This window comes from Lepidochelys olivacea (genome assembly GCF_965140295.1).
Source record: "Lepidochelys olivacea isolate rLepOli2 genome assembly, chromosome: 5".
NCBI lineage: Eukaryota > Metazoa > Chordata > Testudines > Cheloniidae > Lepidochelys > Lepidochelys olivacea.
This window is the reverse complement of record NC_140415.1, coordinates 127,461,923-127,487,238: the sequence shown is the minus strand read 5'-3', so window position 1 is coordinate 127,487,238 and position 25,316 is coordinate 127,461,923. Positions and strand designations below refer to the sequence as shown.

General features: G+C 40.0%; 1 protein-coding gene across 2 annotated transcripts in view; it reads right to left on the bottom strand.

The window, feature by feature from the left end:
* RNF38 (ring finger protein 38) overlaps positions 1-25,316 on the bottom strand; it is a 187,778-nt gene that overhangs the window by 47,921 nt on the left and 114,541 nt on the right. The window lies entirely within an intron of this gene.

Here is a 25,316-nt window from a genome sequence, read left to right as displayed (position 1 = left end):
GCACTCCAAACACAAAACAGCTCATGAGTTCATAGGAGATGGCAGAGATGTATCAAACTAACAAGCTGCTAGGCAGTTACCCTTCATCATTCCAAATTACTATTTAGTACATCTACTCCAAACTCCATAATATGTACTAACTGCCTTCTATGTTAAGCAACAGTATTTCCATCCCAACTTGTCTGCCATTAGAAAGCAAACAACAATAAAATCATTTTCTGAACTACATATAAAAGCATGCGTTTAAAACCTAATTATGTTTCTCTGAACTGGAAAAAAAATGACCTAAAGCTAAATCCTAACTTCTTCATAAATTAGTGTCATTAAGAAAAAAAATTGGTACTTTTTCTTGGCTTTAATTAAGAAACCAATTCTCATAAGATGATTGTAACAGGGTTACAAGAGCATATTGCAAAAAGTAACATGGAATTAGTGGCAGAAACAAATCCCATACAAATTAAGATCCATTTACATTTCAATTACACTGAACTCATGGCAGAGCCTATCACAAACAGTATAATTTTGCAGTCTATAAAACCCTAAGTTGGCCAATGCATTGCTATATTTATACAGTATGTCATTTGTTGCAACATTTACATCTCCCCAAATTTCATGCCAATATTCAACAGGCCAGCTCAGCGTCCTTGGTCTACCTCCTTTGCTGACAGGCCATTCTGTGTTGTCTGATTTTACTGCTGCCAAACAAGCAGCAAGAACAGAATGATGAGGGCCTGATAGCTGTGGAAGATCCAGTTTATTTTTATTACGTAAATTAAAAATTGACATGACAAAAGCCAGGAACTAAAAGATGACATTGTTTCAAACATGAATTTCTAGAAGAGCAAGCAACATCTGCACAAAACACAGAACATTTCATAAGTCAAAGCACCAATGCCAGAAAGACTTCATGATAGTCATCCCATGTTACTACTGAAAGAAGAAGATGAAGTTTAGTGCCAAGGCAGAATTAGGGTTGAAATTAAATCCACAAGAGTCAGGAAATTCACAATTAATGTTCCCCTAGCAAATCTATAGCCCTTTCCTTGTAGCTGTGCACTATGATACCTTATCATGTAGAGACACCAGTAGCGAGCCATGTCACTACTGAGCAAAGAATTAAACCCGTTTGTAAAATGTGTCCTTCTCTTATACTATTTAGTATGAATTGGCGTGAAATCCTGATACACTGTTGACGAGACCATTCATTATGCTTTCGAATACTTTTTACAGCCATTCTGAATAGTTTTATGTTAACGTTGCTCATCTTTGTGCTCTTATGAGAAAGGATAAGTTGCTAGTTTAGGCTTTTTATAAAAGCAGAAGTTTTTAACAAGACAATAATATTGTCGTAACATTTGATGTAGCCTCCTTTCCCCCTTAAGTTGTAAAGGTTATGTGGAGCTTTCTGTACCTTAGTAGTTGTGTGCGCCAGGTGACACAGCTTGAAAATGTTACAAAACTTAGACAAGGCCCAAGATGCCTCACCCTTCCTGATCTCCTGCACATACCGGCAGAGCTGGGTCCTGCAGATTTACCCAGAAGGGAAACCCTGCACCACTACCCTCAGGCCTGGCTTCTGGGAGTGTGAGCTGAGTCTACCCTGCAGTCCTCCACAAGATCTTTGGTTTCAATTTTAGTTAGTGTCAGCGAAATGAGGCTTCAGATTTACTTGCTGCAAGAGAGAATGGGGATGGCAGGGAAAGTCCATTTGTTTCCCTCCCTCCATCCCCTAAACCTGCACTGCACCACATGCTATTGAGAATCACTGAAACTTCGATAATTTATTCACCCCAGGGTGCACTTATGCACTGGATCTGTTACCCCTGTGTCTCAATAACGGAGCTGGCAGCATGAAGAGTCAATGAATGAACCACTGAGATAAATGCTTTGCATCCCAGAGCAGATGGATGACAGAGCTGCAGTTGAGCCAGCCTAAGAGGGTTCTTAAAGCAATGATCCCAGACACTGCTAGGAGGCAGAAGGGAGCCATCTCCAAATGCCCACAGAATAACACAGTAAGGGACCTCAGGTGGAGGGAACGAGATCAACATAGACCCTTCTCCAGGCCATGTGACTAAAGGAGGCTGAAAAGCTGGGAGTGAATTCCTGACAGGAGTAAAGGAGGGAGGCAATACCCAGCAGAAGAGACTGTTGCTTTTGGACCACACTTATCCGGTTTGTAGGTTTAGGGGCACAATCCTTGATTAGCCTGCAAGATGTCATGGGGTCAGAGCCCACCTGAGTCCAAGGAGTGTACTTTTTTTTAGGCCTGCACTGGCATGCAGACAGACTAGAGATGGAATAAATGTTTCTGAATATAGTTTATACAATTCTGTACACAAATTCACAGAGTCCCATGACCATTTTTTAAAGAAACTGATGACATACAGTAGAATATCATTTTACCTTAGTTTTTAAGCACTGTAATGCCTCCAAATAAATAAATATTTATACACTCAAAATTTGAAACCTCTTCCTAAAGGAAGATCTTTCAAATAAAAGGAATCAAAGATGTGACAGGTATGTCCAGGTTTAATGGATAAAGACCATTAGAGCTAGGTGTTTCTCCTACAGGAAAACATGACATGAAAACGTTCAAAACTATGTTGAACTTTGAATCTGATTATGATCTTCTGACAACCAGTTAAACTGAATTAAATTGAGACGTCTGTACCTCATTTTCAGCCTGCAGACTCAGGACAATACTGTATTGATTTGTATTCTGACATTACAATCAGAAATTAAAATTTTTTAAAATGAATGCATAAGCTATGGGGTGGTCAAACTGCGGCTCGTGAGCCACATATGGCTCTTTTACAGTTAAAGTGCAGCTCCCGGAACCCCCTCCACTCCCCCCCATTCCCCACCTACCACATTGAGATGGGGAGGGAGAGAAGAGACAGAGCTCGGGACCTCTGCCTTGCAGCAGGGTGGTGAGGTACTGGTTTCTATCCAGCAGGGGGTGTGGGGGGGTGTCTCAGGGCTTTAGGCCCATGGGGTGCGCCTGCCAGGGCTTGGGGCTTCAGCAGGAGCAGGACTGAAGCCCCGAGCCCCACAGATGCCTCCTGTGGGGCAGAAGCCCCAAACCGCAGCAGGCACACCCTGGCTCTCAAACTTCTGAAAATTGTCATATGCAGTTCAGAGGGTCAGTAAGTTTGGCCACCCCTGGCTTAGCTCGTATAGAACATAGAAAAACTGTGGGAAACCTGCCGTGAAACCTCAATGCCTTGGAATACATGGATTTTCTACTTAAGCAGATCTGTCGTTGCTGCTCATGGAGTACAGCTCATCTCACAGACCAACAGGAGCCAAAAATGCTACTGACAGGACAGCAACACGGATGCTGATATCTTTGTCAATTATGAGCAGGGCAATGGGGTTTAGCAAGTGTCACTTTAATATAAGGTTTTGTATTTTACAAAATTTTCAGTTTATTTTAAAAGAAATGTACCCCACATCTTAGATTAAAACAGATCCTGAATCTTCCTCCTCCTGCAAATTCAGTGCTATCAAACTACATAAAACTACTACTTCTATATTAGACACCAACATAATCACAAAAAATATAGTGTAATATATTTATTTTATTCTCCACAAAGAATTATTCATTCAGTGGAAGGATGGAGTTTTACCAAATCAAACTGATTTATGTCAGTTTTTGCACAGCTGAAGATACTTGTACTTCATAGTCTTACAGCACAGCCACAGCGCGCACTACACTATCAGAACACACAACCTAGCAGGTCTTGGTAATGAAATTGCAATCTGTATCAGCGACTAAAAAAATAAAGTTTATGAAGATTTATAGGCAACCAGATGCTTTTAAGAAATTAACAGCTAAATATTCCAAATTCAGATTTTTCTGTACAAAATTAGAAGCACTAAATCTGAATTTAAAGATCTCACTACTCCAGGCAGATAAAGGTAACACAGCAAGAGTCTTGTGTTTGCAGACATTCAGCATCACATGGCAATACTGTAAACAGAGCTCCTTTAAGAAGTTTTAACATTATCTGGATGTTTGGGGTGCAGCAGTGAGGAAAAGCTGATCATATCAAACTACTGAAATAACCAATGACCTGGTACCTGACTTACTAGCCAGCAAAATATTAAAGCTACCCTCTTTCCTGTCCTTCCTCTGTCCCCTTTCCTTCAATTTTACCCAAGTTTTCTTTTTATCAGTTTTTTTTAAGGAAGGTGTGATGGGTTGCCCCTCTTCAAGATGCCACCTGATGTGCTGAGATACCACTGAGCCCGCCTATTCTGCCAGCATGGGCCCCCTTTAACCTATCTTGCTGAGCCAGGGTCTTAAGCCCACTCCAGCACACACACAGGCAGGGACATACTCAACTGCAGAACACCACAAACACCGAGATCAGCTCTGAGAGGACTCAGCTTAAGAGACTTGCCCCACCACTCAGGTGCCCACCTCCCTTGGAGTGCAGACCCAAAGGTATATTATGAAATCCGCCTCCTCCCTCAACATGGAGGGAGGTATGCACACCCTCTTACCACCCTCACCCCCAATTATGTATTGCACAAACTGGGTTATATTATAAACAAGAAATAAATTTAACAACCATAAAAGGTAGATTTTAATCACAGAAGAATCAGAAGACTAGGGTTGGAAAAAGCCTCAGGAGGTCTTTAGTCCAAGCCCCTGCTCAAAGCAAGACCAACCCCAAATAAATTATCCCAGCCAGGGTTTTGTCAAGACGGACCTTAAAAATCTCTAAGGATGGAGATTCCATCTCCCCTAGGGAACCCATTCCAGTGCTTCACCACCCTCCTAGTGAAATAGTTTTTCCTAATATCCAACCTAGACCTCCCCCACTGCAACTTGAGACCATTGCTTCTTGTTCTGTCATCTGTCACCCCGAGAACAGCCTAGCTAAGGGATCGGCAACATTTGGCATGTGGCCCGCCAGGGTAAGCCCCCTGGGCCAGTTTATTTACTTGCCACGTCCACAGGTTCGTCCGATTGCGGCTCCCACTGGCAGCGGTTCGCTGCTCCCAGCCAATGGGAGCTGCGGGAAGCGGCAGCCAGCACATCCCTTGGCCCGCGCCGCTTCCTGCAGCCCCCGATTGGCCTGGAGTGGCGAACTGCGGCCAGCGGGAGCCACGATCAGCCGAACCTGCAGATGCGGCAGGTAAACAAACTGGCCCGGCCAACCAGGGGGCTTACCTTGGCGGGCCACGTGCCAAACATTGCTCCTAGCTCCATCCTCTTTGGAACCTCCCTTCAGGTAGTTGAAGGCTGCTATCAGGGAGTTCCTCTTGGATAGCCCATTCTAGGTAAAGATCATGCAGTATGTAAACCTTTATGCTGGCTAGAAAAGGCTTTATGAGGCTGCTTCAGAGCCTATTAATCCTGATATTTAGTTGGTCTGAGGTGGTCACTACAGAACAATGGAATGCACATCATTCTCCACATGGGTTAAGGGCACTGCTTCTGCAGGATTCCTAACTCCTGTTGTCAGAAGGAGGACCCAAGTTTGGTCTTGAATTTAAAAGTGGTTCAAATCAGAGAACGGGGGAGGGATAGCTCAGTGGTTTGAGCATTGGCCTGCTAAACCCAAGGTTGTGAGTTCAATCCTTGAGGGGGCCATTTGGGATCTGGGGCAAAAATTGGGGATTGGTCCTGCTTTGAGCAGGAGGTTGGACTAGATGACCTCCTGAGATTCCTTCCAACCCTGATATTCTATGATTCTATGAACAAGATCAGGTGCCCCTTCTATTTGCATCTGTTACCGTGTCACCCCCCTTTCACTCTATTCACTCTGCTTTCTCAAACTGCAATCTTTAGAAGTTTTTCCTGCAGGAACAAGTCCTGACAGAAAAAAAGATGTTCCGTCAGCCTGAAAGAATTTTCAGCTTGGGACCCACCCCAGACAAATCAAGGTGATCTAGCAAAACTTTCAACAGGTCACAACTTTACAGGGTGTCTGCTCCTCTTCAACTCCTTAGAACACATCTATTGTTCTTTCTATAGCTCTTTCCAGAAGTATTAAAATGTTCCCTTCCCTGAAAATCTCCACCCACCTTTAGTTTAGTCTCAAATACGGTCATACCTCTCAGAGACACAAACTAATTTAAATAAATGTAAGCTGCATAACAATGAACAACACCGCACCATTTTCACCCTCTGAATATAGTGTCCCTCTGGAGGATAACTTACGGCTTAGTCGAAGGATAAGATTTTAAAAAGCATGCCATTGAAAGGCACACTAGAATAAGAATAATCATTTTCTTTGCAATACCTGCTTGCATTTTCTCACTGGCCACAGGGCCATGCAAACAGTAACCCAGGCAATCAACTGTGTCACATCTTACTATACTAAGCAGCTGACCAGGTAAAACAACCGGTCAGCTTGGAGGACCCAGAACCTGGAAAAGTCAGAAAACTTTCTTTTGGGGGGAAGAGGTGTGGGAATTTACTGGTAAGGAACATCCTGCATTTTAGAAGTGTAGTTAAGGATAAAGATGAGTCAAACTGCACTCAGACCTGTATGGAGGAGATACAGACAGCAAAACAAAACCCCTAAACAAAACAAAACAAAAAAAACATAAAAGCTAAGTGTTAGCCAAATAAGTAAACAAATAAAATTAATAAGTGAGAGGATAAGACTGATTTTTAAAAACAGAATTAGAAAATTAGTGGAGGAAGTGACCAACAGATGTCCTACATTTGTATTTTAATAAAGCATTTGATATGGTCTCAAAATCTTAATTAAAAGATAAATTCACACTGGTTTGGGAAGGATCACTTGTATAGATTGAAAACTGACTAAAAGACAAAAAATGATAAATGACAATATCTGTTTAGGTACTTGTAGTATGCACACCATCATTATAGTAACTGAGCCCCTCAAACTTCCTACTAAACTTTCATTTGGTTGGCAGTGTGAAAAATCCTAGGATGCTAGGGGGCATACAGTGGAGTACCAGTGGGACTGATGTCCGCAATAGTTTGATAAAATCTCTTTATTAATCTGGAGAAAAGAGTAAACATACGGTAAGATTTGCAGATGTTACTAAATCAGAAAGTTGTTAACATCCATTACAATGGAAATACAAGAGGACAGACAAAAAACTGTGGGTACAAAATAACGTGAGATTTAGTTTGGAAAAATGTAAGAAAAAAATCGGTGTGAGCATAATCCTAAATACATACACGCGGAGTCAGGGAGAAATCTGGAAAAAAACAACACTGAAAGACTGATGCTTGGCATTATCAGTGTTAAATGGGTGGATGTCATTTTGCATGTGGGCAAAAGTTTTCATTCGAACCCCAAACATCTTCCCCAGTGCCTATCCCTGCAGACTCACCCCACAATAAAAAGCTGTATACATAATGTGCAAACTGTGAACACAAGAGAATTTTATTGCACAAAACCACTATGAACAAAGCATTTGCATTATATTTTATCCATCAATCCCAGCACCTGACTGGGCCACTTAATTAGCATGCTGTTCTTATCTACTTAAAATCATATTTCATCCTTACCTTTCTATTTAATGCATGAAAAACAGCCAGGTATAATTTGATAGCAAACTACAGTACAACACAGGTCACAAGGGTTGAAGGTATAATTGCACTACCCTTCCTACCTGCTGCCAGACACCAAAGGCATGTTAGATTTCTCCAGAGATATCAATTAATCTTAGCCCTTATTTTCCCCCAGGCCTTGAATCTGTGTCTGCAAATCATTTACAAAAGCCAGTTGTCTAGCCTGCCCATCAAATCTGGGGCAATGCATATTTCAGTACGCTCCCACAGAAGCTCTCACAACCATGTTATTCCCAGACCTGGGCCTCTGATATAAGCCCATGAATGTAAACTTAACAGCCTTCCCCTCTTCACTTTCAAAGAAAGTCGGCTTCCCTTCCTCGGACTCAAAAATGTCCCCTTCCACTGGCTACACCCGCAGTAATCCTTCCCCCCACCTGCCTTTATAGCCCACACTTATTACCCGTGTGTGAGAAATCTAATTTTATCAATCTCTAATTAAATATCTTGTAGGAAGGCATGTGAACTGAGGAGAACTGAAATGGTTACTTTTTTTGCATTCCTTGGTATTTCAAAGTATTGACAAGTCAGTGCTATAGTTAACACCCCACCCTCTATTTTTCCACTGTAGAGACCAGTACTGCACCAAGGAATTTGTGGAGTAGGGAAGAGGGTGGGGGACCTCAGGCACAAGATGCCAAGTGGTGGAACACTGGCCAGAGAGCAAGGAAAACTAAAACAAAACAGACAAGAACTTTTCCTGGACATCCAAGGGGAGAGGAAAAAAGTCCAACAGAATGCTACAGGTCAGGGAGGACAAGACCAGAACTACTAATTTTTTGTAAACAGGCTAGGTTCAGACAGGCAGATAGTCCAGCATATGTTATTTCATAAACAAGAGGGAAATCAGACTTGAGGACTGAATTCCAGAGAGAAATATTTAATGATGTGAAGGCTGAAGAAAATATGATAGCACAACTGTCCCTGCAGCTAGGCCCTGTTCTTCCACCACTTGTCTAATATATACCACTGACTCAGACCACCACCACATATTGAACTGCCCTAACCTTCCAGCTCACTTATGCCCATTCCAAAGATATTCCAACCCATTACATGAATGAGGAAGGGAAAACTGGAATCTCCAAGCCATGCATTATGTCCGCTTATTATACAATCCCTACTGCCACTGTGGCCAAATCTGTTATCCTAGCTGGACATTACAGCTGGCTTCCATGTTTATTATACAAGTGAATTCTGAAAGACTAAAATACAGTATAATTTATGTTCTCTTTATAGGGATGTGATTTGCTGTACTGACCTTAAACTCCTTCAACCTAATTAATACAAGTTAATAAATCATGAGAAACTAGCACATAAACAGCTGAAGTCCACCACCAAAGTACAGATACTTCATGAAGCTGCAATCACTAATTATTGCCCCATCAATATATGTAGTTACCACACCATACAAATCAAGTCAATGGGATAATTGATAAAGCTCACATCTAAGACAGAGAAAGCAGCAACAAGGTAACAAGAAATGCCTTCACAAAAACACAACTGGTAATATTTAGTTTGCAGATCTACATGATCCATTCTAGTTTGCCCCTATCACTTTGAAATTATGTGCCCAGTATTTTTAATGTATACAGCACACTAACAGCTAAGCTGTGCTAACAGAAGCGACAGCCCACATGCAAACAGTTTGTCTGGCCTACTGTACTTAAGTGGTGCCAAGTCCTGCTGACCCTAACTCCATTGTAGAACATCGTTTTTGCTTCTACATATATTATGCAAAACTGCAACTGGCAAATATTTCAGCGGCTACACATTCCTCTCTGATCCATCATCATGAGTCAAGACATTTCCAGAGAAAAAGCAAGGTTGTGCCACAAAAAGATCACTCCTGGAACCTGAAGGTCATCTTTGTTTTGTTGCTACTGATTTTATAGATTTCAGAGAAGAAAAAAGACGTGTCACACAATGCATACTACGCCAAATCAGGAGTCGTCCCCTCCGCCCCCCTTTTGATCTTAGCACTGGGTTCCACTTCAGCACTGAGTGCTTCATGGAATGTTGGCTCTCTCTCCAAAACCCTTGACAAACCTTTTCCCCTACTGGTACTGATGCTAGGCCAGAGGCAGAAAATAAAGTACTCCTTCAGGTGAGTGAGGGAGAATCACAAGGGAACCCCTAGCTTCTTCATCCATACAGAAGCAGAAAATGAGAAACTGTATGTCTGTGCACCATCTTGTATGTGCAGTGGTGAGAGCTGGACGAATCTTAAAACACACTTAAAGGGGCCTCTGTGACATAAGGATAAGGAAAAATATCCATATAACAAGCCTATGGAGCAGGTGCCTGTGTCTCAAGAAGCAAACTGCGTCACCACCCTCATCTGCAGAGCGTACGGCCAAGAAGACAACATCTGTGTATTTGGTTTCATGAACCATAGCAAGAGTGGTTACATGGGGGTCACCCAAAACCACAGTGGGGAACAAAGCTCCCTTTTGATAAGACCAGATATTTTTGAAAATATGGCATCATGACTTTTCTTGGCCACTTTATCTGAACATCCATGAACCTGCCATGATGGCCCAGTGAGGCCTACATTACCACTAGTTAAGTACCCCTTTACTGTCAATGTATTCCTGAGTTTGAGGATGGAGGAAGTGGGGAAAGGTGGAGTACAACATGGGTTCACAGCAAGAAACCCAACTGTTTAAATCCCTTAATCTCTGGCACATTGGCCTCCATGATCACATGCTCAGAAGATTATTCAGACCCCTCCTAAACAGGTCTTTTTCACCTAAATTTCTAGGATTCACACCTGAGTGCATTTTTTCCTCTGGGCAAGAGAGTCCTGTTTTGGCAGCTCACTTGTGGTCAACGCGCATAATTCTGCAACAAGATAAGCCAAGCTCTCACAGCTCAGGAAAAAACTAGTCTATAAACACACCAAGCTACTGATACTAATGCCAGTAACGTGTCCCCACAAAGGTTTTTGATCTTGTCATCTCACCATTAGAACAGGGGGGCAACAGGAGAAGAAAGATGGAGAAAGGCAGTTCTCCCTCCCAGGAGGTAAAATATCACTGAGAAGTGAGACAGTTTTGATACATGGAAAACATTGTTCAAACTAGTCTTTGAAAACAATATTGTAGGAAAACAGTGGTCTGCTAGCAAAATATTTCAAATCTGCACAGAGATTTTCAGGTTTGGGAAAGGTACTCAGAATGTCACACCCAAATACAAGGTGAAGTGAGCAGTTAACAGCCAACTGCTTAAAAGCTCATCTCTCGCGCCAACAAAATTGAGTCCAATAAAAGGTATTACCTTACCCACCTTGTCTCTCTAACATCCTGGGACCTACATGGATACAACATCACTGCAAACAACAAAATATTTGTGAAGATTAGCTCAAGAAAAAAAAATCTGTAGAATAAGGCCATTCACTATGGATCAGTATCCATTAACAACGAATAGTGTCACACTGGATCACACCGGTCTATTCTGTCCCTGACAGTGACAAGTGCCAGGTGCCTTAGAGGAAGGAGGCTATGTCTACACTACACAGCTTTTAGAGACATGACTGTGCCACCACAGCCGTGCCGCAAAAAGTCGCACAGTGTACTCACTCTCCTGCCGACAACGTGCTATTCACACTGGCACTTGTTGCGGCAAAACTTTTGTCTTCGAAGTGGTGGTGGTGGTGGTGGGGGGTTAACTCCTCTGAAAGACGAAAAAAATTGTCGTTCTATTGCCAGTGTAGACACAGCCAGAATGAGAAATCATATCATGGACAATTATGAAATAAACCAAATGCTAATGAGGTTAGCAAGAAGCTTTCCTTATGAGGAGTTTATATCCTGAAGCATAAAGGTCTATATTCCCAATTTATTTATTTTTAGTCTGCATAATGTAACTCAATGTTCTTATTTTTCCATGTCTTTCTTTAATGTTTCCTCTTTACTGTATATAAGCTGTCAGTCCCCTCAGGCCCACCACAAAGAACAAAGTTCAGCCGTTTTCTATCAATCACACATCTAACATAATGCCAGAGTGCACCGCCAGAGTCTTTAAATATATACACCTTTTCTACAAACCAAATGAGATAAAGGTTTTTTTGGTGGTAGAACAATGTACTTATTAATGTTACTACTTATTTTTTCTTTATTGTGGGTATGAAAGGAAAAAAGTGCAATCATATTAAATCTCAGCATGACAGGTGAAAAGCTCTTGGGATCTATAAGTAAAACCAGACATTTCCTTTTAATATGCTCTCAAAATTCTAGACCTAAATAAGCCTTAAAAGGAGCTACTAAGAAAGGCAAATATATGCAATAAACTTAAATTTAAAAGCAAGGTTCTTGTGGTCGTAGATAAAAATGCAAGTTTGGGAGTCTGTGAATAAAGTGACTATTTCTAGGCTTATACAGTATGCTTCCTTCAGGACAGACACACACAAGATAGTCCAACTGGATTTATGGCTGCTAAGTGAAACTGAGACACTGCATGCTCAACTTCCGGTATTTTACAAAACAATTCAGCCACCTCAGGCCAAACTGGCAACATGCACACTCAGACCACCACCACAGCCCACTGGATCCCAGGAATAAGACATCTAGAACAAACACCCAGTCCCCACTAGAGGGAAGTGGGAGATGGCTCCCATTTTCTGAGTGCTGACTGAGTGTCAAATTGTTCAGTTTTTGGACAAGAGAGAGGTCAAGTTGAGGGATCTAGAGGAGCAGGGGGCCCACTGAAGAAAAAAGAAATTCTAATGTACTCCTCCAAAGATTTGTAACCAATCACAAAGAGAACCTAAGTACAAAAGGTAATCCTGTTTCAGCTGAAAGAAACAGGAACTTCACCCCTGAATCCCAATAGGACTTTGGTTGCGGGGGAGTAGCAGCAATAATATTAGATTCTGATTTACAACAGGAGCGTGCTAGAATTTTGTCTGGTTGGGCTTGTTTCTGGTATAGGATTGCCTGATAAAGGAACATACTTTAGCTCTACTTCTTCATGTGGTTGCTTATTTTCTTTTATCTTACATCTTATTCCCCAGTCACCCCCCATCCTTACACCTCAGGATTCCATCCCCTAACAAACCCTTTCTCCTCCACGATTTAGGCCTGGTCTATACCGAAAACATAGTGGCGACATTCCTTAGAGTACAATCTGAACTTTAGGCAATTGTGTCCCCTCAGTTCTCCAACCTGGGGAGCATTTTACACTGCTTCATTGTGCGACCAACCACTCTTGGTCTGCTCTCACATAGCCTCTAGCATGTAAACTATTCCCAGCTCACTCATCTGAATGCTCTTAGCTAGCCAGTCCTGAATTATTTTGCAGAGTGACATCAGTATATTCCCAGCCCCAGACTTGTCCCCAGAAATGCGCGTCTTGAACTGTCCAGCTCTTTCCTTCTGGACAATACAAGCTCATAAAAAGTCCACCATTTCATTAATAGAAAAAAATATGCATAAATCCTGCTACCTCAAATGAAGCTTCTCAAAACACTCCGATCCAAACACACACTAGAATAAATAAAACAAATCACAGATAGATTCTAAGTGATTAAAGTAATGAGGCATAAAAGTCAGAATTGGTTACAAAGAAATAAAAGGTAATATGCAAACTAATACCTAACTTAACAAGCTAAGTGAACTTAAAGCAAAGGGATCGCTCTCATCACATGTTCTTTTACAGTCTTATTGGCTGAATACCTTTCAGCCAGGACCCCTCACCGAGTACAATGCTTGTTTCCTTGTCCTTCAGGCACTGTGGGTGCCATGGGTAGAAAGAAAGGGAGGAGAGAGGTGATTTGGGGCCTCTGTTCCTCATCTTTTCCTCCTCTTTGAGAATTATCATCAGCTGGGGTACAGGGCGACAGCCAGTCTGTTTATATGGGAACCTCCAGCTATTCCACTGCCAAGATGTAAATTTCTCGTTTACAACCTTCTTCTTGCCAAAGAATAGCTACCTCATCAGGTGACAGTCAATCTGATTATGTTGACACCTGGCTGAGGTGCTGGCTTGCCTTTTGTCTCTGGGGAACTTGTCTGAAGCTTTCTTCTCAGACTTGGAACATGTCTTATACAGTAGAATTTTATAACTTCACAATGTTCCCAAACACATTTTACTAGGACAATAATGTTCAGCGGATTATGCGTTTTCAAATACCTCAAGACATACTTTGTACAAAATTTATCAGTCTTGTAAAAAGGATGAACAGATTGTCACACATAGGTTGACCTATCTACACTGCTCAAAGCTGTGCAAAGTTTCATACCCTGTGTGACATGGTTAAGTCAACCTCACCCCCCTGTAGATGCAGCTATTTTGACGGAAAAATTCTTCTATCAACCTAGCTACCACCTTTTGAGGGGAGGCAGATTTACTACAGCAATGGAAAAATCCCTTCTATTGCTGGAGTAAGTGTCTACGCACAGCAGCGTAGCTGCATGACTTGTAGGGTAGACATAGGTTCCATATGATTTAGCAATGTTGGTACTTCCCTGCAAAGCATGTTTGTGGCTCCTGCCAATTCTGAACTGTTCTTCCTTTCCCAGGCCACTTACTCAGCACTTCTGTTGGCCGTTACCACACACTGAGACTACCCATCACTGGAAGCAGCACTCCGCAGTGCTACCAAAGGAAAAGCTACACAAATTATGTTCATTATTAATAGTGCAGAAGCAATCAAGCCCCAATCAATGGCTTCTCCATCCATACTGGGGTTTATTCTTAGGCAGCAGGAGAATGGCAACTCCCATGCAGGAATGCAGGACTTGCACAGAAAAAACAAAAATATGTGCAGACCAAGAGATCTGCCCCAGCTGGAATACATGTAACAGACAGTAGTTAGAAAGAAGTCTTGCTTACAGAATGTTATGATGGAAGTTAAAAATCAGACTCAGAATGGAAATCAAGCTACAATATTAATTACAGATCATCTAAATATAAAATTCATTGTGCCAGGTTAGCACTTTATATGTGCCATTTTTCTTATTAATCTCTATGGATTAAAATCTTCTTTTGATATTAAAATAGGTGAAAATTCAGATAAATAATAAAAGAAATAATGTGGTTTAAAAATATAGAACTTTTTTGTTTGATGCATACTGTAGCATCCCTTACCGTTCAAATTTTGAAATGGTCATTGTTCACATTTTGATCAGTTATAGCAAAAAAGCTCAACAGTATCTACTTTTTTGTGCCTCATTAATAGAGCTTTTTTAGTTTATATATTTAAATTGAGATTTACTGACACTTCAGGTCATGAGCATAAGGACTGATGTCCTCTGCTGGCTGGTCCTAACACTGCATTTTCAAATGCCCATAAAAATGTCAATTTAACATTTTAATATTCTGGAACATACAGTTATTCTTTAAAAAATGTTTAACAAAATAAGACATTCAGCACCAAAACTCATCCTCCTACAGCAAACAGGCATTCCAAAAAGGTAAAATGAGGTGTCCCCCCTCATTTCACCCACCATCAGAACACACTGGTACCTTGAATACAAATTGTATCACTTATTAAACCTGGAATATTATCTGGATTTCTGTTGACATTGCTGTTGCTTTAACAGTGCCAATTCTTTTCATAAGTTGCAAGTTATACTGAACTGCATGTTCAAGATTTAACTATAATTCAAAACCAAATACACTTTTTAAAAAGTTTACTGTAAAATTAAAAAATAACTAGCATTTAGGGCAGTGGTCCATTGTAGTAACATTTTTAACATTTTAAAAAATTGTTTCCTGGTTGTCAGCTATTTTACATTTAAAAACTAGAATATTTAATTGCTGCATGTGAAGAAAGGTGAGACCACATAGGAACTGTTAATTTTTTTTTATCTAAAAATGTAGCTTCCCATTCAGCATACTATAATGCATAAATATCCATAACAAAAAAGAATCCGCAAATTGTAATCACCAAGGTTATGTATTTAATAATTTTCCATGTATATACTCAAACAACAAAAAGGGCACTACAGATAAAGATGGAACACATGCATTACATCTGAAGCAACTATTTTTGTAATGCTAAAGCAACTTACAAGAATTAAAGAAAAGCATAGCAATCTCAAAGTTCTTCAAATTGAATTTCAGTGGTATTTGCATGTCAAAGACAGAACACTGAATGGATTTCTTTTAAATACAAATTGCTGCATGCAAACATCAATTCAAATCTTTTGAAATATAAAAATATTTTGCATTCCTTATTTTTTCAAAGAAATGAATTAAACCAATTTCAATATTGCTAAATAGAAACAAAAGGTAAAGTGTGTTTATTTTAATGTTACATCAAGGTGGATTTTTCCAATTAGAGACTATTACCTAGTATTTTCCATAAATTATTCTTTTTATTACTGTGATTTGGATAATCAACCATACTTCCTTAAAAACACTGCTTCCTAATAATAATAATAAAAACCAGGATTAACAGTAAAGAAAGGCAAGCAATCTGTTTTTATGAAGACTGGCTAAATTTGCTCCTTTAAATCTCAATTTATTGTCTCAGTTGAAACATTTAAATCAATTTCAGTATGATGTGGATGGTATAATGTAAACTAAATAGTCTGAAAACAAAAACTGTACCTTTTGCAAGAACTTCCTGAAAAATGAAAATTAAACACACTGTGCTAGAAAGCAACACTTGACATCTCACCATTAAATACTTACGAACTATTTCTCTCTCTGAAGGAACTGCAGTTTTAAAAGCTATACAGTAAAAGTTACCAAAACGTGTTTTTGTGTAATTGTATTTACAGTTTGGAGCTCATATATAACAGCTCATCATCAAGTTATCTACCAAGATCAGAATTCAAGTGTGCACGTTTTTGACAACGCCACCACCTAAATCAATACAGAGGAGATGATGCTAACAGTAGTTCTTGGGTATACACAGAATCCTGAATTCCAATTCTGGTATGTCAGGACAAAATTAAATTTCCACAATTTAAAATAAAATCTATAATTTATTGTGGAGAGTGTGGTCATTTCTCTGTTAAGGCTAAAACTAATTTACCACTAAGTATTACTGATGCCGTTCCCTGGTAACTTTGCCAATATTAAAAACTAATCTACCTCAATATTTTACACTGCACATCTTTCCCAAGGGTAATTTTTTTCCCTAAGAAACAGGGAAGGAGGGAAGTCTGGTGCAAGTAGAACAAAGTGTTTTAGCGATACTGGTTTCAAAAGAATAAGGTGACATTCAATTTTGAGAACCATTCTAATTATTTTTAGACTCCTCATATCTCCAAACTGTGGGACGGCAGGATGGGCAAATACACTCATTAGCAGCCTGACAGTTACTTGCATTCTAAGGCCTCGTCTACACATAGGCTTTGCAATAATATAACTATTTCAATTAGGTGTGTGTTTTTTTTAAATCAATGTAAGCATAAGGGGTCAAGATCAGGACTCCGATTAGGTCTCTCTCTCCCCCCCCTCCTGTTTTCATATTCCTCTTTCCTTTCATCCTACCCTCTCATATTCTTTTCCTTTGTTTCTCTCCCAATCCCCACCACACTACAGCTTCGTCTACATAAAGACATTTTGAAACAATTTTTCAGAATCAAGTAGGCTAATGTGATGCTGACAACTTTTGCAGTCAGTGCAGATGAGCACAAGTAATCCTCAGAGTCCTCAGGATGGTTAGGCACGGTTAGACTTTACACTACGGTGAACAAGCCCCACTCCTGCCTACACTGATGGCACAGTCACAGTCAGCATCGTGTTACCCAGCTGTATTGTTAAAAAAAATCACATTTAAACATGGTAATGTTTCGTCATGTAGACAAAGCCTATCTGGAAAGCAGGTCTTCAGGCCAGTACTACAGGACCTATATTAAATGGTTTCACTCTTTTTGGAGTTCATCAGCTGTAGGTAACGGCCTAAATGTTAAAGACAGTGTGTTAGCTTGAATAATTTTTTTTAAAAAAAATCAGTCTTATTCTTCCTTCCAGTTTGCTCTTTGGACACGCCCTTTGCCCTCAGTAGCTCCTGGGACTTTTTCTGTGAATTAGTGACATAATCACTACGAACATGCTAATCACTGGCTGCAGCCTGAATTGGTTTTGCTGTTCCCACATAACCTGCGCTGGGAGGCAACACTATAACAGCTTTAACCTAAGTAATATGATAACTTTAACCAAGACACTACAGCAATGCTTAAGTAAAAAGTGTGATAGGAAGTTGGGAAAAAGTATCAGTCACTTTTTAAAATTAAAGTAAAAAACATGGGGTTTGACAAAACTAAATAAAGCAGAGGTGGATCTGCACTGAATACGAGGGTCATACCTGAAAAATGAAACTCCTGCAGGTCCTCTAACTTTCAAGAAGGGGTGTGCTTTGTGAGGGTGTATGATTGAACAGATTTTTTTTCTTTTTACTCTGGTGAATATGATCCATTCTTAGGCTAAGGGAAGTCGAGTAAATTTTTCAACCTCTTACTAAGTTTATATTACAAACCTAACAGATGTATGGAGTGACATGGACAGAGAGAGAAAGCCTCCTCCTCTGTAGCATTAGTGGGGAGGGGGGAAAAGAGAGCTCTAAACTAGGCAGCCTTAGAATCCCAGCCTCACTCAAGCCCTCATGGCCCCCTGAATCCTCTTCACTCGCATTCCCACACACAGACTCATACTTTTTCATAACTGGAAAATGTGCAAAAATGCAAATTGCACAAGAGATACTAGTTGAGATTTTGCTTCCTGTAAGGGTACGGTGACCAGATGTCCTGATTTTTATAGGGACAGTCACGATTTTTGGGTCTTTTTCTTATATAGGCTCCTATTACCCCCCACCTTGTCTTATTTTCTGCACTCACTTCAGAGAGCACATTTTCCTCAGAGCCGTGCTGAAGATTTCCCAAATGTTCCACCTCCTCGATGAAGAGAACTCACACCAGGAGTTGCGCTCTCCATGCTTACTGTCCCCTTCTGAATAATTTGCTCTCATTTCTTCCACCTTCCAGATCATGGAGGGGATGATCAGAAATTGAAGGAGCTGAAGGGGCCATACACAAGACTGAGGTGAAAGGCTCTGGGAAAGGGAAGGGAGCTGCAGTTCTGCAGTCTGCTGAGTATGCCCAGGAGAAAGTTAGGACAAAGGAGAACAGTGATTTCAGGAGTGAGGGGTGGATAGAGTGCTGCAGCTGAGACAGCGATATCCTGTGCAACCATGATCACTGAGTGGATGAGAGAAGCCAATGGGGAAAAAAACAAGGGAGCTATCAGGAGCGAGATGACTGGAGGTGGTGTGAGCTGGGACATACTGCTAGCAGTAGGGGGAGTTCAGAAAGCAGTAGCTTGAGTTAAGCCTTTTCAACTAACACCTGGCCTCTGCCAAAGCCCTAGGCAAAGCAATTATCACTTTAGGAAGAACAGCAGAGACAAAGGCTCTGGCTGAGGACGCTGAATTCTGTAGTCGTGCATGTCAAGCTGAGAGAAAAACTGCCTTCTTGGCCATTTTGTTGCTGTAAAGCCAAGCCTCTAGATGTGAGACCAGGTGAGGTGGCTAGAAGTTGCCCCACGACTCTGCTTCTTCCATTCAAGGTGAAAGGCAGTCCCAGCAGCCCCAGTCTCCTGGTCCTGAAGTAGTTACCAACAGGATGGAGGTACTGAGAGTTTTCAGCTCCATTCCCTTTCCCACCCTTTGTTTTTAGTGAGTGTCTTTAAAGAGCTGCAGCAACTGGAGCTTCACTACTGAGAAGAAAAAAAACAACTGGTTCTAGTACATCTTGATAGGACTGAGCAGAGGGCACCAAGAAATCAGGCAAAGCGACTTGCTTAGAATGATCTACTGACATCTGAGGAAAACAGAAACCCATCCATTCCCAACTGGAGTTCAAGGGTACAGAAGCATTTATGCAGGAAGCACAGGCACTGTCCTTCTGTGGAGAGAAGAGTGGAATGGGGAGGGAGAAAGAGCGTGCAAGGCTTTCATGGTAGCACGTGGACCATACTCCGTCCTTTGTTCCCATAGGCTTTGTCTAGACTGGGATTTAAATGCGTAATGTTAGGTCACATTAGCTAGCTTGTTGTAACAGCTTCTAAAATGCTGGTCAAGACAAGGCAAGCCATACATATGCATGTGCTAAATTAGTCAAGTTAAAGTTTAGCTTCTTCCCTAGGCTTATACTCAATAGTCCTCAATTAAGGTGTAAGAAAGCCCACTGTGCACACCTCGGATCCACAATAAATCTTCCAAAACCAAGGTAAGACCATATTTGACATTCAACCACTCAACACACATTTTCAGGCCTCTCTCTATACATCATAAAGAAGCATAAAAGGACACAACACTTACCGAGACTAATCTTACAACACTGAGATGGGAAAACTCATGCATCAGGAAGAAATGCAATACTCCTGAAATAATAGACAGTATGCTCAAACAATAAAAAAAGCAAAAGAATGCAAAGGAATTAACCTACAAATACGGGAATATAAGAAAGAAAAAAGACCCAACCTGCAATGGAAAACGGAAACCTAAGAGAAAGAGGGGCAGAACATGGGTATCTTTTTTTTTTTTTTGGAAGGAGATTTACTACAATTTTCTGTTTTTAACTCTAAATTATTAACTGGATATGGGAGGTAACAAAATCAAACGGACACACACACTTGAAAGTATGAGGGAGGGAAGAAACAATCCTGAAATTAACCCAGCATGATTAATTCCAGTGAGATAATAATGGATTGAACAATCCGATTAATAACTATAAAAATGTATAAAATAAACCAATAAATCACAAAAATTGTGATTAAAATAAAATTGAGCCTTTTCCCTTGTAAATTACTGGCAAGTATCTAACTGGGAAGAAATATTTAATAATGGGCTCTTCAACCTAGCAGAGAAAGGTATATAACATGATGCAGTGGCTGGAAGTTGAAGCTAGACAAATTCAGACCATAAATGATGTATATATTTTAACTGTGAAAGTAATTAATCATTAGAATAATTTACCAAGGGTCATGGTGGACGCTCCATCACGGATCATTTTTAAATGAAGGCTAAATAGTTTTCTAAAAGATCTGCTCTATGAATTATTTTGGGGCAGTTCCCTGGCCTGTGTTACACAGGAGGTTAGATTTGCTCACAGTGGTCCCTTTTGGCCTTGGAATCTATGAACTTCCGCTCAACTGGAAATCCCATAAGCATTAGTGCTGATAAGTTTAAGATTTTGGTTTGATACAAAGCTTGAACAGTTCTGAATTTGCCTGAGACCACCTCTCTCTCTCTCTGCACCTCCCCACCCCAATGAAGGTCAGAAGAGATTTTCAAGCTGAAGCCACATTAGGAAGGAGTTGTTTACTAGGTGTTTTCCGTGAGGGCCTCTGGCTTTTGCATTTACTCCCCACAACCTTGTCCATAACACTTCAAAACTTGGGGACCTAGACAGCAAACTGCAAAGCTAAACTTTACCTCCCAGCATTGGAACTGCTGGAGATGGAATTATAATGCACTGTTGTATTTGGGTATCAGTTTTGTTGTACTTTTAAATAATGAGGACATCTTGTCCTTGTTTTAACAAATAAATATAGATAAATGAGCATCAATTTCCCCCCCTAAATTTAGTGGTCAAAATCATGTTGTCTTACCTGCTGGAAACTGTTATGTTTGTACACCAGTATAAACTAAGATGGCCCTCCTGTAGAGGTTAGTTCCAAAGAACATTTGTATTTATGCTTCAAAAATGTTTATTTTTTTATAAACATGAGGTTTATGCATGTCAGTACACTTGCTGCAAAAAACACAACCACATCAGTTTTAAGAGTCCTTTGTAGCAAAAATGTCCCAAGCACAAGAATTTCCAAAATCCTAACTCATCTACTCCCTTCTGTATCAAACTCCCTTTTGACAAGGTGAATAAAAATTAAGCTATAAACTGTGGTAAAAATAGATTCAGTTATAATGATATTTTAGAAGCAAGAAACAGGAATCAAACATCAGAAAATTACAAGTATATTAAATCTGACTCTCTGCTCTCTCATAGGGTCAAAACATGCAAACAACTTCAAACAGTAAGGTACAGTATTTCAGTAAAAGTTACCAAACACCAGAATTGTCCTATATGCACTCAAAATAAATAGCAGGCTTCTGTACAACAAAAGACATTTCTAAGAGACTGTAAGCAATTCCTCACAGAAGTGTCAATGTTTTCCTTTTTATAAAAAAGTAAATGAGATGATGATAAACTAAATAAACTGTATTGAGCAGTTCTCTCTCTTTGGAACCTTTTCCTGAAATAAAACTTGAAATTCACCTTACACAAACACCACCATAAACTTTATTTCAGCTGTTAACCAATATTCATTTTGCATACAAATATATTATCTCAATAACAGTCTTGCAAACAGTAGATGAGATCAAAAAGATCTAAAATTAGGGGACATCTGCCCAGCAGTTTAAAAGTAAACTACAAAATTAGATGTGGCATTTCCAAAAAATCCCAGAAAACCCAACAAAACAAATGAGGAGCACAGCCATCTCACTTAACATAAGAACTTCCTTACTCGGTCAGACCAAAGGTCCATCTAGCCCAGTATCCTGCCTTCCGACAGTGGCCAATGCCAGGTGCCCCAGAGGGAATGAACAGAACAGGTAATCATCAGGCGATCCAGCTCCTGTCACCCGTTCTGAGCTTCTGGCAAAACCTGAATAAGCTACCAAAAGAAAACTATGTCTTAGAAAACTAAGCATTATGGTAATCACAGCACACATACTTAGGACTCCAGTATATATGAATACGTCCCATTACAAAAGGAAGAAGGGAGTAACCGGAATAGGACTATTACTATGCCATTGCAAACTGCAACCTAGAGGGAGTAGGACCCTGACCCTACAGATAATTCCCTACCAGGAAGCCAGCCCAAGGAAGCCTGAGCCATAGCTTAGTAACACCCATTACGGATGCTCTGAAAATAATTCTGGTTTTGTGTTACATTTGTCTCCTTTGTTTGCAAGCAAAGCATCATGCTCTAAAGACTCTTAGAACCAAACCTATAAAGCCATCATAGATAGAGGTCGTGGTAGGATGCTAGTCTTGTCTGCAGACAAAAGACGACTGTAATTATATATGCAAATTATATAACTTGTAAACCTCCAGAACAGCATTCAAGAGAAATGAAAAACAAACACCAGAAGGAAAATTTTGGAACTGAAAAACCTATTAAAGCAGAATGTACTTTTCAGAGTTACTTACTGACCAAAGGAAAAGTGGAACTGTGTGTTTGCACTTGTGTGTGAGACTGTCAATTATGAGAAACCCCAACTATTTCCCTATCCTTAATTCACTACATCGGTCCTCCAGACTGCACAGATTACTTTAAAACGTGGTTCACCCTCCTGCATCTGGAAATAGAAAAATGCTTGCAGGAGACAGATTAAATGATGAACCCTCCATCAATCCCACATATACTTACACACAAAGATCCAAGATCCATTAGCCTCTTATCCCATACAGGATAATGATACTCACCTCCTTCATAAAGCGCTTTGAGATCTATTGACAAAAAGCACTATACAAAAACGACGTTTTAATATTACTAGCTGTATGTGGGCAAAAAATACTTCAAGAAGTATTGTCATGTGATTGGAGACCATACTGTATAAGGTTCAACTGTAATCCTCATTTGAGATCTATGGATGAAAAGTGACACTTAAGAGCCAGGTGTTATTTCCCAACCTATGTGCCTAACTATAACTTTTACATGGTATTAACCCCCACCCCTTTTTTTTTTTTTTGCGTAGAATCCACATCATTCATGAAATGTTCTCTTACAGCAGAATTAAAAGTTACTTAATGTCTATAATTCAAAGTGATGTCACTGGCAAAGTCATCTTCAGCGCTTATGCAAACCATAACATATGAAAACAATTTTAGATAAGACCATCCACGAGCTTTAAAAACGAGCACCAAGGCCACTGACGTACCAATGACACGTATCCCACTTGGGTCAATATCTCCCAGGGAAATAAAAACGTGTGGCTTCGAGAGACAAAAGCTCCTACCATCATTGCATCAACACAGGTGCAGAGGAAAAGCTGTTCAGCCTGCATTTTTTAATGAAAACCCATGTATCGTAAACAGTGGGGGTCTGAATTGCCTGGAGGTGGTGATTTTGCTGTATTACCGTTTTAAATGAAGCCTCAAAAAATCATAGGAATCCCATCCACAATTAGAGAAGAAGAAAATACACTTTGTAACAAACGTTCTCAAACTTCAATTCAGTGTGAACCCTGTCTTATGAAAGAATTCTTCTTGTAGATTTTTTACAGCCAGACGGGACCATTTAGATCTCCAGTCTAACCTCCTACATAACACAGGCCAGATAACTTTGCCCCATAACTTCTGCTTGAGTCAGAGTGTATCTTTTAAAAAGATACACTGTCTTGATATAAGGACATCAAGTGATAATCTATCAGAAGTCACCTCCCTTCCCAACCATGATCCCCACTCATGATCAGGCTACATCTTTGTGGCAACTACCACTGATCATATTATTTTCCAGATACGACTTAGAATATTTATGTATTCCATTTTAACTATTAAATACAGTAGAGGTGTTTGCCTTTGCTCTTCATCTCACTTTCCTTTCCTTTCCATCTACTCGGTTTCTCTCTCTCTCAACTGCACATGTTCAGCAGACTGATCCCCTTCCTTCCTCTCTCCCTTGCACTTGCTGCCTGATTCCCATCCTCTTGGATATTCCCCTTCCACTGGAAAACCTTAACCCTCATGGAGGTTGCTCTAAAAGCAGCGGTTTCCTCTTCTATGGAGCTGTGGTCCCTAATGGTGGCAACAATGTTTCCTTTAGTGATGAAAAAGCTTTACAAATTTGCACTCATTAGCCCTGCAGAGTAATTAGATCAGAAAAGATTGACTATATTCTTCCATATAAACAGAAATGTTAATTAAGTTCTAACTGAATGGTCATATTCTTGCCTCAGTTTCACCTGTGCAAATTAATGAAGAGAATAAGGTTGCACAGGTATAACTGGGAAGAGAATCTGGCCCACTGAATCTTTATTATTGAAGATATAGGAGCCAGAAAAAACACAGCAGGACTTGGATCTCCAACTGAGTTTGCTGGGCTGGAAGACATCAAAAGTATTTGTGTACATAAAACAGCATATATTTAGGGTTGGAAGGATTAGATTCATCAGTAAATATTCATAATTGTCCAGTTTACCATACATATACCAACAAAAATATTTCCATCAATGATCACTAAAATTTACAGATAGACAAAAAAAAATGGTGCTTGAGAACTCAAGAGTGTGATTTAAGGCCATTTTCTTTGTGTATTTTGACATATGTTGACAATTTTTACTTCAATGGAATCAAAGCTTTAACTTTTTCAATTTCAACATCTACTGTTATTAAATTATCTGACCCACCATAATTTTATGCAACTGTGATAAAAGCTGAATTGATTAAAATGGAAAAAAAAGCTTAAAAACAAATACATCTGTCAAAATTATTTTAAAATTTTTTTGCCATGCCTACATATACTGTAGTTGATGTACACATTACTGAGACCAATTTGTAAGCTCACAATGCCATTTTTATAGTCAATTTTCATACTACATATGCATAGGCAGGAAATAGCAAAGATCATCAAAAAAGTTTGCTTGCTATCCAGACCCATTAGCTAAACCAGGTGCATCTCCCTCAAGTATAGAAGCTATTTTAAAACGTTCTAAAAAAAATACATACATTTCTCAGATTACTGTATCTTTCTCCTCTAAAAATCCACTTTAAGTCATGTTAGAATGAGA